Below are 14,606 nucleotides of genomic sequence, written 5' to 3'. Positions count from 1 at the left end.
TTTTGTCTAGAAGATAAAAAATGAAATTAGAAAAATCGACATTTTTTTCGATGTTTGCATTAAAATAAAAATTAAATGAACAAAAAAATAAAAAATCTACTCACACCATTTTCTGAAAAATTTAGTTCTGAATTTAAAAAAAAATTCTAAAATCGGTGCATAATTGCGTTCTAAATGTCATTTTGAACCTCATTTTCCGATTTCACCCCACTGTGCGCCGCGCCGCTGCGCTGTCACGCGCCAAAACACGCTATTTGTAAATATCAATAACAACGGTTTTCCACTGGTTAAGCCGACATTCCTTATGGTTAATAGGTAGAGGAAGACTTAAAGAATAAGTTGATTCTTTATTTTTTTTCAAAATATTCAATAGATCGAAAATTATTAACATTCAAAGTTGCAAAAAATCGTCAAATTTTGAACTTTAAAAATTCATAACTTTTCAAATATGCATTTTACAAAAAATGACAAGGGATCATTTCTTCTTAAAATGCCTCAAATTATCTAAAAAAAATTTGTCCCATTGAAAAAAATCAGTTTTTCATAATTGTTTAAACAATTGCGTTTTAAACAAAACCTAGGCACTTATCGCAAAATTAACCGGTACCATTGGATTCAGCGGGTCAAAATACATAAGACTACATAGTTTTTATCCTTTACCTCTTTAATGCATACGGGATCCTACCCAGCTCCTGGACTAAATATAATTTGCCTCTTTTGGTGCATATTTAATGCCTTTAAACAACTTCAAGCACAACAATTCTTAACGAGAAAAATCCATTTTAATATAACATGGTAAGTACCCCATGATACAATCACTAACGTAAAATACGGTTAAATTTAATGAAAAGACTTTTCAGAATGTTTTCGACTCTGCTACTATTGAAACTCCTTAAATTTAGAACTTATTTAGGTACATCAGTTACCTGGGTTTTCGACAGACTCAATGCTCTAAGGTATAAAATTGTAGCACCCCCAAAAAAGTTTAGTATTACCAGAAATCTACCCTTATCGTGAAATTGGTCGGAAATTGATTGGTGACATACTATATACATTTTTGGACACCTACTTTAGTGAAACCCATACAAGTTTGACCTTATCCAGGTAGATCGGTCGCTTGATTTTTTTATATGCTCAAATGTAATTAATCAAGTTTTAGCAACCCCAAAAAACTACCATTATCATGAAATTCGTATTAATTTCATTGGTGTTAGACTATGTACATTTTTGTACAGCTACCTCAATGAAACCCATATAAGTTCGACCTTCACACAGAGGTAGATCGGTCAGATGATTTTTTTCGACTCAATGCTTTAAGGGATAAAGTTTTCACAGTAATACAAGATGATGAATTTTAAATGTAGATGAATTTCATTTTTGCATTAAATTAAGTAAGTCACTTAATGTCAACCAGAAATGAAACTTAAACTCAGTGTCTCATATCTGATATACGAGTAATATGATAATTAACTGACAAGTATGTCGAGTTTGGGATGATGTTCATTCGCGTGTTCTGAGATTCAATTTGTGCTGGCAGAAAGGCATGCGCGAAATGCGATCTGGCGATGCGCAAACACTTGGGCAGATTTCGAAGATTTTAGAAGAGGAGCCAAGAGAGCAGCTGATAGTATACAATATGGCGTCAATAGCGCTGGATAGTATCGATCAACACTGAGCTCATGGTAGTTGTTTCGTCAACGTTTCCTATTTTGATATATGTACTCAGATCTATAACGGGTTTTGATTATAAATCGAATAAACGTACACATGTGATAAAAAAATATATGAAAAAGTATTGAAGATTCACGTTCTGTACCTGGTAGCTTGAAATGGATATATGTGCCTTGTTTAGAGCCATTATGTTCTTTTTTCCTTGTACTAATTTTATCGTCTTGGAGGATAAAACAACTTAATTTATTAGGCAGAATTAATAATTTATTTAATGCTCACATTCCCGGGTAGAAATTGCCTCTTCATGCCTAAACAAAATATTGACTCTTACAAGTCCGCAGCCAGATTTTCTAGCTGGAAGAATCTAGGCTTTCCCTCTGCTGGCCCTCAAAAGGATATTGTCGTGTGCTACTTGACTTAAATTATTTATATACTCACTTTTTAACACTATATTTTTTAATCAAACCAGATAAAAAGCATTATTCATAAAGATATATTTAAAAAATAATTTTTATCAATTAATTATTTTCTTGAGGGGACCATATAAAGCCCTCGACAGGTAAAACAGGTAATACAGCTGTGAGTGTAAAAAAAGTAAATTAATGTTATTATGCTTAATTATACTAAAATTAAAAAAATTATTGAATTTTAAAAATTACCGAGATGCAAACTTTGAAAAATTTCATTTTTTTTGTGAAAAAATTTTTAACATTTGGAGCCTTAAAAATTTGATAATAATTTTTCTTAAAGATCGATTTAATTTGAAATCATGTAAGTACGTTTAAAAATCATATAAGAAATTAAGTCTGAAAACCCTTTTTTCCTAATTTCTGAAGTATTGGATTAATGCCGTCAAGTATTTATGATATCGCACTCAGCCTGGCATCGTTGCTATGGGTATTAGGCGTTCGACTTATGAGCGTGTGGTGCGTGCGTTCGATTCTCGGCGCTTGCGAATATTTTAATAAACTGCGTTTCTCTTTAGTTATTAGTAATAAGTCTTCTCTAGCCAAATTTATAAATGAGTTTAGTTTTAGAATAACGTGCGGAGTATAGTTAAGAATTGAATGTCAATAAAAAGACGAGAAAAGGAGGAGTGTTTATCAGAGGGTACAGAAAGGTGTAAAAATCTTTTCATTTAACTTTTGTAAAGAAAATAGATTATGGCAATGTGCTAGTTAAAATTTCTTACTATTTGATGTTGAATCGATCAGCTGATAACTATTGTTGACAGTGAACCAATCGGCGGGGCTCAGTGTCGGACTCGCCTTGTCTTTCTCCCCCGGGCGAAATTGTATTATTATTGGTTTGGCATAACTTAGAATTGTTTCACACCAGTACAAAAAATCCACATGAATATATAACCATTAGAAAATTTTAATTATTTTCTGAAGATGAACATTTCTCAAGATGGGACTTGGACGGATCTTCAAGTAGCATATTCTAAGATCTTCCTCGACTTTTTTAAATCCAGGCATCTACTTTATCGACTTTAAAAGTTTTTTTTTCCTATTCCTGTAGTATTTCTCTAGAAAACTTTCTTCGTAATTATAATTATTTTGATATCTACAAACGTTCATTAGTCCTTTCGGTATAACTTCCTAAATCCTGAACACGATATCTCAATTCCTGTGGACGTAGTGAGGACTGAAAAAAATGAAAATCATTTCATTCTCCACACAAAAATTTTATAAATGAATTATTCACGTGATTTCGACTTTATCGACGCTCAAAGTTTATTTTTCTCTCCGCTAGAAATCGCTAAAAATGCTGCGAAAATAATGACAGGTTACGTGTGTGCAGATACTTATTTGTTGATTTGCAACGAACGTGCAAATTTTATTGCTTAAATTAATTTCTTTTAAGGTTCAGACGATTTAGTCCAATATTGGTGTCAGTACTAAATGTACGGGAACCCAAAAATCCGAATTGCATTAAACCAAATATTATCTGCAACCTGCTATAACTCGAATGGTAATATCCTATTTCATCGATTTATAGATAAACTTTCTTTAAACTATAAACATATTGATGTATACAAACGTGCTTTAGTGCTTTTTATTTATTCTGTCAAATTTTAAACACGATATCTCAATCCGTGTGGACACAGTGAACACCAAAAAAATCCTCATAACCGGGGACTAGTTTGGTCACGTGGTCGCCGAAGAGCATGCCCTTAAGACTCTATTAATAGGCCCTCATTGGGTTGCTCACTGATGACCTAGCTAGTTGAGCGTAATGCTTTCGCTTGCGCCCTCGATAGATTGCCACTTTAGGGCCTCGATAGAAAATAGGAAATCTAGTCAGGGCCACTTAAGAACCAAATTATAATTTCTACCCGGGTTAAAGAAAATATAATTCCCAAAATTATTCAATTTTTAATTATATATTAATTTCATGTTCCTAATAACTGAACGATAGCGCATAAATGTCATGATTTTCAACAATTAGCTGACTTAAATTAACCTATAAGTTGCATTTCAAGCGCACGCGTTGACGGAAAGTCAGCAATCTTTCTGTCTTAAATTAAACTATAAAGTACATTTTACGTACATAAAGCAGTTGACTTTCAAACGAGCGCGTTACTTAAAGTCATGTTATCATCATCAGTTGACTTTCAACTGGCGAATGATCCTTTTGGTTACATCTAAAAGTCAACCGCCTTTTCTTACTGAAATTCAGTTTCTTGTATTACTGTGTTAGTATCATCAAAAAACTATCCTGATCGTTAAATTAAAATTAACTTCACGATAAGGGAGTTTTATAATAATACTAAAACTTGATTTTTGCAGCATTTAGTCGATAAAAAATCATTTGACCCATCTGCACTGAGAAAATTATATCGCATGAATTACAATATATACTGCAATTCCTGCACTATATATCGTAATTATCGCATTATAATAGCGCAAAATCGTGATATCGTACATTGCAAGTTTTTACATTATATACCGCATAATTGTACAATCTATAACGTAAGAATGTAAGTTTATTACGCTATCACATTGTATTTCTTGTTTTGTGATCTCGTGAGGATTCGAGTAGTCAGCAAGCGATCACAGAAACAATTAAAAAATAAAGTTTACATCGATTCCTGGTGAAAGATTCACCGGAACAAAAATTAACCTTGCCAGATAAACTTTACATGAATCGAAGATAATTTCCGATTTTGAACCTTGCCTGGATAATCTTTCATCTTATAATGGCTCCATTTTTATTCTAGGTGTAGCCACAATTAGGACGCCAGCGCTATCCGGCGTCGTTTAACTTCATTAAATTTGAGAGAAATGGGGATTCCCATATGTCAGTTACATTTTGCGCTTTTGCTAAATGATATCCTAACCTCAGTGAAATTTTCGCCGAAATGTGTTTAATCATTAACCGTTGCAGGTTTTACCTGCAGTACATTTTTACTTTTTTTGTGATTGTTTTAAATCTGGTGTCCCGATTTATAGCTCGAACTCACTCATACTCTGCCTTTTTCTCCTTGCTGCTAAGGTCGCTGTAGCAGACGAAAGCAACAAAATTTAACTTCATTTTATTCTGTGATATTAGTTCATTATAATATCATACAAAGCTCCGGGACCTGATTTTACGTTATCATATTGCGCTTTTTTGCAATATAGAGGTTTTGCGATATCATTGTGTGATATCTGTTTCTCCGTGCGCCTGGACGAGGTCGAACTTGTATGGGTTTCACTAAGGCAGGTGTCCAGGAATGTATATAGTCTACCACCAATCAAATTCAGGCAATTTAACGATTAGGCTAGTTTTTTTGAGATATTAAAACTCTATTCTTTACAGCATTCAGTCGATAAAAAAAGAATATTACCGATCTCTCTGGATAAGGTCGAAATTTTATGGATTTCACTAAGGTAGCTGTTCAAAAATGTACGCAGTCTACCAACAATCACATTCAGGCCAATTTCACGATAAGGGTAGTTTTTTGGGGACACTAAGACTTGCTTCCTTACAGCATTAGGTCGATAAAAAAATCATGTGACGGATCTACCTTGACAAGGTTGAACTTGTATGGGTTTCACGAAAATAAGTGTCCAAAAATGTAAATAGTCTACCACCGATCAGCCGATCAACTTCAGACCAATTTCACGATAAGGTTAGTTTTTTCATAATACTAAAGCTTGATTTCTTACAGCATTGAGTAGATAAAAAAGTCATGTGACTTATCTACCTACTCTCTAAAACTGAAGCAGTTAAATTTCACTGATTCTCAGTCAAATTTCACTTATTGGAATCGTGAGAATGTATTCACTGAGAATCAGTGAAATGTTAAGGGTACATTTAGTGAATTTACTTTTACTGATTAGAACAGTGAAAATGACCGAATAAATCAGTGATTTTGATAACTAATAAAATCAATGGAATTCGGAATTTTTCACATTAAATATTTAAAATATTCCTGCTCACAACTTTTAGCTGAAACTATATGTGTGAATCAAAACGATTTCTTTGAAATACATTTTATTGTATATAAAATAATTTTTCAGAACAACATGATTTTACAAAACGCTGATTTTCTCGTTTATGCTTATACACTGAAAAAGGGATTACTGGTACCAAGTGAATTTTGCTTGGCTGAACTAAGTGAAAGTCCTGTTTATTTTCAAAGAAACATTTATTTGAGACAATTAAATATGACCTGTTGGTCGAAGCGAAATATTTCTTTGAATCAAAGAAATAATAATTAAAGACAAAAATATACATTTTACGTCAAATGAATGACTCATTGTTCCAAATGAATGTGCCATAAATTGTAATGAATATTTCTTGAAATGGAGAAATATGAATGAAAGGAAAGAAATATATTTTAAGGTCAAGCAAATATTTTATAAAAACTTTAAATTGTTGGTCACTTTTATTTGCAGGATTATTGTATTTCGAATATATTCTTCTTCCAGAATTGTACAATAATGGGCATTTTATTTTCCGGGATGTTTCAGACGTCCGTGGAAATTCTTCTCTTTTGGGAGAAATTTCATTTTTTTTAACAATGCAACTTCTTGGTTGAAAATTAATCTGTTTTCGTTTAAAATTCAACTATTTTGTCTATCTCTTTGGCTGTAAGTTTATTTATTTTGTTACAAATTAATTTAGTTAACGCAGAAGTAATTTCCTTAACTGAAAATTTAACTATTCCATTTTTGGTTGAAAGTCGATCTATTTTTGCTCAAACTTAAATTATTTGGTTGGAAATAATTTATTCTAGCTGCAAATTTGACTATTCCATTTTTGGTTCAAAATTGATCTTTTTAGTTAAAACTTCATATATTTTAGTAGAAATTAAATAACATTTTTCGTTAATAAGTTTGTTTGTTTGTTAAAAATTCAGCTACTTGGTTAAAAGTTGGACTTTTTTGTTCCAGACTAATTTTTGTGGGTTTCGTTTCATCATTTTAGTAGAAAACAAATCTTCTTGCTTGAAAAGTTAACATTTTTAACTATTTTATCCATACAAGTTTTAACGTTAAAATTGTTAAGTTGTTTCATTTTGAAGTCTTTTAGAACCATTTTGTGAAACCAGTTATTCTTTAATTAATAATACTAGAACTAGAGTTCAATTTTAAAAATCAGTAATTTATCGATATTTAAAGGTAATCAACTTAAAACGTTTTTGTTTAAAAATTTTCAATTTAAAATCCTTGTAATTTTTAATCAATTAAGTTTTCTTCTAAATTAATAAATAATCACGCAAAAAAGAGTTAAAAGCAAAGTTATTTTTAATTGAATTACATTATGCGATACGAGTCATACTTCAAGTGATTGGAGAGATTTTTCTTCTAAAAATTTATAAAATTCTCAGTAAAAAAAAAATCAGTGTCATTACCCGTTTTCCAAAAATTGCCGATCCAGTGGCCATGGTGCAAATCATACAAAACTGCAATTAAAATGAATTGTTTATATAAAAGCTTAGGTAACGAATACGGCTCAATTATTATACTTCCTCTCTGCAGTTCATTCGATTCAGGTCCACATTCAATAGATATTTTTCGCCCTAGTGTTTCATGCTGTTTTGATGTACACTGTAGAAAATTTTCTTGGAATTTTTCCCAAAAAATATTGGAACGCAACATACAGAATAAAATTATTTGCCGAAAAATTCACAAAATGGAGCAAGAAGAAGACATACTGACATTTGCGTAATGTTTCAAATTATTTTGCGCACGGAAAAAAATATCCATTAAATTTTATAGAACAAAAAAAAAAAAAATTAATCTTCTGCATTATCAAATTATTGCTATTATACTCTAATATTTGTTCACATGTTTAAGGACACAATTATTTACTATTGCACAATCACTACACTATTTATAATCGCACTTCATTGGCAGTAGCCAATGAAGGCATGAATTCGCTTTCCATCACAAAGATTGATTCAGACCATAAATTACGTAGGGAATCGATTATTAGCAAGAGATATTCAGTTACCAGAACTTGCCTTCATTGGCTACAATCGACGACATCCTGGTCATCTCTTGCCTTCATTGACTAGATAATGACTAAATCTCGCGCATGTCTTGCCTTCATTGACCGGATATTGTCTAAGTCAAGCTCATTTCATGCTTTCATTGGCTAGATATTGACAACATCCTGGACAAATCCTGCGTTCATTGGCTAGATAATGACTAAATCTCGCTCATATCTTGCCTTCATTGGCTAGATAATGACTAAATCGCACTCATGACTTGCCTTCATTGGCTGGCTTATGACTAAGTCATTCTCATTTCTTGCCTTTATGGGTTCTATATTGATTTTCTCTTCATATCCTGTCTTTATTGGCTGAATATTAGCAATAAATGACATTGAAAAATGACCTGTGTCTTAAGGCCATGACTTTTTTTGCATTTCCCCGTTAGAGCCCAATAACTTTCATAGGGAACATTTTTTTCGCAGAGCTGCAGTTTTCGAGGTATTTGGTAATGTTTCTTAAAATGGTTGGATGTTTAACTCACTATAACTCGAAAACTGGCCATTTTCGGGCAGTGTAACGCAGGAGTTAAATCCTCAACAGTAATGTGCAATATAAATTTAAGAATATGGATTCGTACGAATTCAAAATGCGCTCATATGCGCCATATTTCTTTTTTGGAAATTTCGAAGATTAACCAAGATATGGAGGTAACAAAATTTTACGAAGTGATGACCAACCAAATTAAAAGTTTGCAATCCGCATTGATGAAGAGAGTTTGCTGTGCGGTTTCAAATGCGTTCATATGCGCCACTTTCGAAACTAACAAAAACAATGATGAAACCCCCAATTAACACTTGCTACCGATAAACTACCCGATGATATATCCAAACAACCTAGATTGCAATATAAAAATTTATAATGATCTCTTCGGGCAGAATTTTAAATGCGTTTATATGCGCCACTTTCACAACTGACGAAAAGCCATAAACAACCCCCTCATTTTCAATTGTTATCGATTCACCACCCGATGATACCACCAAATAACTTTAATTGCAAAATAATCATGTTTAATGATCTCTTCGTATAGGATTTCATATGCGTTCATATGCTCACCTTCAAAATTATCAAAAAACCATAATCAATCCTCTCATTACTAATTGTTACGAGTCACTATCCGATGATATCTCCAAATAAATTAAATTACAGTATACAAATTTATCATCCCCCTCATTACCACTTGTTACGATTCACTATCCGATATCTACAAATAAATTAAATTGCAGTATAAAAATGTAAAATTGTCTCTACGTCTAGGATTTCAAATGCGCTCATATCCGCCACTTTCGAAATTGACAAAAAACCATAATCAACCCCCTCATAATCACTTGTTACGATCAACTTTTCGAGGATATCTCCAAATAAATAAAATTGCAGTATACAAATTCATAATGATCTCTTCGGTTAGGATTTCAAATATGCTCAAATACGCCACTTTCGAAATTGACAAAAAACCATAAACATCCCCCTTCTTACCACTTGCAACGATCCACTATCCGATATATCCAAATAAATTAAATTGCAGTATAAAATATAAAATTGTCTCTTCGGATAGGATTTCAAATGCGCTCATATGCGCCACTTTAGAAATTGGCAAAAAACCATAATCAACCCCCTCATTATCACTTCTTACGATCCACTTTTCAATGACGTCTTCAAATAACTTAAATTGCAGTATAAAAATTCATAATGATCTCTTCGTATAGGATTTCAAATGCGCTCATATGCGCCACTTTCAAAATTGACAAAAAACAATCAACCCCATCATTTTCAATTGTTATCGATCCACCACCCGATGATATCACCAAATAACTTTAATTGCAAAATGAAAATGTTTAATGATCTCTTTGTATAGAATTTCAAATGCGCTCATATGCGCCACTTTCGAAATTGACAAAAAAACATAATCAAAGAATCATAATAAAGAATCACTCGAGAGTGTGTTGTCCCTGCTTTAAAAATGATGAATTGTTAACCGAATTGAGAAAATAGGAGATTCCCAACAAGCACGAAGTTGCTGTGCGAGTGAATCTAGCGTGGTTATTAGAGGAGTTGGGAATCTGCTTGTGTCCAACATGTTTAATACATTGTGAACATTCCTCAAATGAAAATCCTTTACACGTTAAATTGAGAGGTAATTCACAAAATACGTGATACATTTTTCAGAAACTTCTACCCCCCCCCCTCCCTGCGTGATACTTTTTCCATTAGTCTTAACATGGAGGATGATACTTCGGCAGGCCCCCACCCACCCCTAAATGAATCACGTATTTTGTGAAAGACCCCTAAATTTAAGGTATAGAGGATTTTCATTTGAGGAGTATTCACAATGTATTCAACATGTTGGACACTACTATCGGCGAGAAAATTCGAGTCCTCTTGCTTTGACGTTAAATAAATATGTGCAGAAAAAATGGTAGATTAATGAAAAAGGTCTCGTTTTTAAGGTGCAAATGTTGTACGTTAATCAGCCGAAAAGCAATATTCCAAAAAATTATTTATAGCTTACAGATCTGAAAATCTGATTAACTGTAAGGAAATTTGATAGATTTTAAAAACAGTGAACTTTGAAGCATAGTTTTTTATAGAAAAAATAATAGGAAAAATCTGAAAAAATCCATGGTGGTTCATTAAACATTTCTGAACAGATGAATAAATATGCGAGCGCACTATCTTCAGTTCTAATGAAGATAATGAAGTGATTTAAATTGGAGGTAGTTAGTTCAACGATCTGTAATAATTTACAATTTGAAGGACGTATGTGCTTCTTGTTGTCTTTTTACAAATTGCAATATTTGAAGTCAGTTTTTTATATAGGAAAGCAAGTGCAAGGGCCCAGCGTGGTACCGTTTTTTCGGGGGATCGGCCTCGGTTTTCCTCAACACAGGGAAAGGATTTGAAGGCCAGAGTGAGGCTCGGAGGCACAAGTTGGGTAGGTCGGGCTGAAGAAAACCGAGGACGATCCCCTGAAAAGGACGGTGCCACGCTGGGCTCTCGCACTTGCTTTCCTATATAAAAAACTGACTTAAAATAACACAATTTGTACGATAACAACAAGAAGCACATACCTCCTTCAAATTGTAAATTATTACAGATAGTTCAACTTATTAACTCCAATTTAAATCACTTCATTATCTCCATTAGAACTGAAGATAGTGTGCTCGCAAATTTATTCACAAAAAACGAACAATTATTTATATTTTGCAAATTTTTCGACGGCAATCTGTTCAGAAATGTTTAATGTACCACCATAAAATTTTTCAGATTTTTCTATTATTTTTTCAATAAAAAACTATGCTTCAAAAATCACTGTTCTTAAAAGCAATCAAATTTCCTCACTTTTCATCGTATTTTCAAATCTATAAGCTACAAATAATTTTTTGGTATACTTTCTCGTATTATTTTTCGGCTTATTAACGTACAACATTTGCACCTTTAAAATGATAACCCTTTCATTAACCTACCATGTTTTCTTCGCATACTTATTCAACGTGAAAGCCAGAGGACTTGAGTTTTATCGCCGATAGTAGCAGATTTTCAACTCCCGTTAATAACCACGCTAGATTCACTCGCCCAGCAACTTCATGCTTGTCGGGAATCTCCTATTTTCTCAATTCGGTTAACAATTCACTATTTTTAAATCAGGGACAACACACTCTCTAGTGATTCTTTATCATTTGCTTTTAACAAAATGTTATACAGCAATTAATGTTCTTTGGTGTTAACAGCGTGGGGTAAATAGATGATACGTTGTAATACTGAGGTTGATTAAAGTTGTTTCTTCAATTTTTAAAGTGGCACATATAAGCGCATTTGAATTCCTGTCCGAAGACATAATTCTAAATTTTTATGATGCAATTTAATTTATTTGGAGATATCAGCGGATAGTGACTCGTAACAATTGGTAATGAGAGGGTTGATTATAGATTTTTGTCAATTTTTAAAGTGGCACATATGAGCGCATCTGAAATAAAAGACGAAGAGATCAATATCAATTTTTATTTTGCAATTAAAATAATTTGGAGATATCATCGGGTGGTGGATCGATAATAATTAAAAATGAGGGGGTTGATTATAGTTCTTTGTCAATTTTAAAAGTGGCGCTTATGAGCGCATTTGAAATCCTATACGAAGAAATCATTAAAAAAATTTTATTTTACAATTAAAGTTATTTGGTGATATCATCGGGCGGTGAATCGATAACAATTGAAAATGAGAGGGTTGATTATTGTTTTTTGTCAATTTCGAAAGTGGCGCATATGAGCGCATTTTAAATTCTATACGAAGAGATCATTATAAATTTTTATTTTGCAATTAAAGTTATTTGGAAATATCATCGGGTGGTGTATCAATAACAATTAAAAATGAGGAGGTTAATTATAGTTTTTTGACCATTTTTAAAGTGGCGCATATGAGCGCATTTGAAATCTTAGACGAAGGGATCATTATAAACTTTTATACTGCCATTTAAGTTATTTGGAGATATCATCGGATAGTGGATCGTAACAAATACTAATGAGGGGGTTAATTATGGTTTTTTGTCAATTTCGAAAGTGGCGTATATAAGCGCATTTTAAATTTTATAAAAAGAGACTATAATAAATTTGTATACTGCAATTTAAGTTATTTGGAGACATCATTGAATGGTGGATCGTAGCAAGTGGTAACGAGGGGGTTGATTATAGGTTTTTGTCAATTTTGAGAGTGGCGCATGTGAGCGCATTTGAAATCCTATACGAAGAGATCATTAAACATTATTATTTTGCAATTAAAGTTACATATTTGGTGATATCATCGGGTAGTGGATCGATAACATTTGAAAATAAGGGGGTTGTTTATGTTTTTTTGTCAATTTTGAAAGTGGCGCATATGAGCGCATTTGATATTCTGTCTGAAGAGATGATTATAAATTTTTATATTGCAATTTAGGTTATGTGGAGATATCATCGGGTAGTTTATCGATAGCAAGTGTTAATTGGGGGTCTGATTATTGTTTTTGCTAGTTTCGAAAGTAGCGTATATGAGCGCATTTGAAACCTCATAGAAAACTTCCTTCATCAATGCGGATTGCAAGCTTTTTAATTTGTTGGTCACCACTTCGTAAAATTTTGTTACCTCTATATCTTGGGCAATTTTCAAAATTTTCAAAAAAAAAAAATTATGGCGCATATGGGTGCTTTTGAAGTTGAAAGAATCCATGTCTTCAACTTTATATTGCAAATCGTTGTTGAGGATTTAACACCTGCGTTACACTGCCCCCCCCCTCCAAAATATGATATCTTTGTTAATTAACTAGCGCAAAAATTTTTAGTGGTCGCGCATTTGAGCGCATTTGAAGTTATGAAAGATTGGTATGATGAATTTGAGAAAAGGCAATTAGTTTAGAAAAATGATGCCAGCCCCCCCCCCCCATTTTGATAGTTGATATCTCAATTATCAATGTGGCGCAAAATTTTTTCCTAATAGCGCATATGAGCGCATTAGAATCCCCATAGGAAACTCCCTTCATCACTGCGGATTGCAAACTTTTAATTTGGTTGGTCCTCACTTCGTAACATTTTGTTAGAGGAGAGTACTCGAATATGAGAAAGCGGGGTATCAGCTCAACTAAGAGACCCACTCTGTTGGTTTTATCACTAGCTTGTAGTCCTTGAAGAAAGAGTAATTTCGTGGTATAGTTTATTTTTCATTGGACTTCTAAAGATTATAGGTGAACTTTTTGTGAAATCCTTGTTGGTCGGGTTCTTGGAAGGAAATTCTTTAAACCCTATTTATTATTCGTTAAATATGCATTTAGCAGTAAAGTTTGTCTGGAGTGATGGGGATTGAATAACTAAGTAGGAAAATATCAATAGTGTTGAAGTTTTTCATTGTACGGTATTAAAAATAATACTTTATTTTGCATTTTATTAGCTATTTCCTGCGGTATCTCATATTATGAGAATATTTGGACGAGTTTGGAAAAAGCACTTTTTTACATCTTTTGTATTTTCAGCAAAAAAAAAAAATTTTAATAAAATTTTTAATTTGAGCTTCTTATGACAAACTGAATTTCTTTTAAAATGACCTATATTACGTTTAAATTCAGTACATAGAATTCCGACAATCACGCCAAAGAGTTGGTATCTCATATTTGTGTACTCTCCTCTACCTCTATATCTCAGGCAATTTTAAAGATTTTCAAACAAATTTGATGGCGCATATGAGCGCATTTGAAACCCCATAGGAATATCCCTTAATCAATGCGAATTGCAAACTTTTAATTTGGTTGTCCATCACTTCGTAAAATCTTGTTACCTCCATATCTTGGGCAATTTTCGAAATTTCAAAAAAAAAAAAATTATGGCGCATATGAGCGCATTTGAAGCTAACGAATCCATGCCCTCAACGTTATATTGCACATCACTGTTGAGGATTTAACACCTGCATTACACTGTCCCCCCCCCTC

The 14,606-nt window shown here is 32.8% G+C and overlaps 1 protein-coding gene across 3 annotated transcripts in view; it reads left to right on the top strand.

Annotated features, from left to right (window-relative positions):
* Positions 1–14,606, top strand: part of LOC117170201 (plasma membrane calcium-transporting ATPase 3) — a 1,035,667-nt gene that overhangs the window by 12,642 nt on the left and 1,008,419 nt on the right. The gene's annotated exons all lie outside the window — the stretch shown is intronic.

This window comes from Belonocnema kinseyi, chromosome 3, assembly GCF_010883055.1.
Source record: "Belonocnema kinseyi isolate 2016_QV_RU_SX_M_011 chromosome 3, B_treatae_v1, whole genome shotgun sequence".
Classification (NCBI taxonomy): domain Eukaryota; kingdom Metazoa; phylum Arthropoda; class Insecta; order Hymenoptera; family Cynipidae; genus Belonocnema; species Belonocnema kinseyi.
The sequence above is the reverse complement of the archived record's forward strand: the minus strand, read 5'-3'. Positions and strand labels throughout refer to the sequence as shown.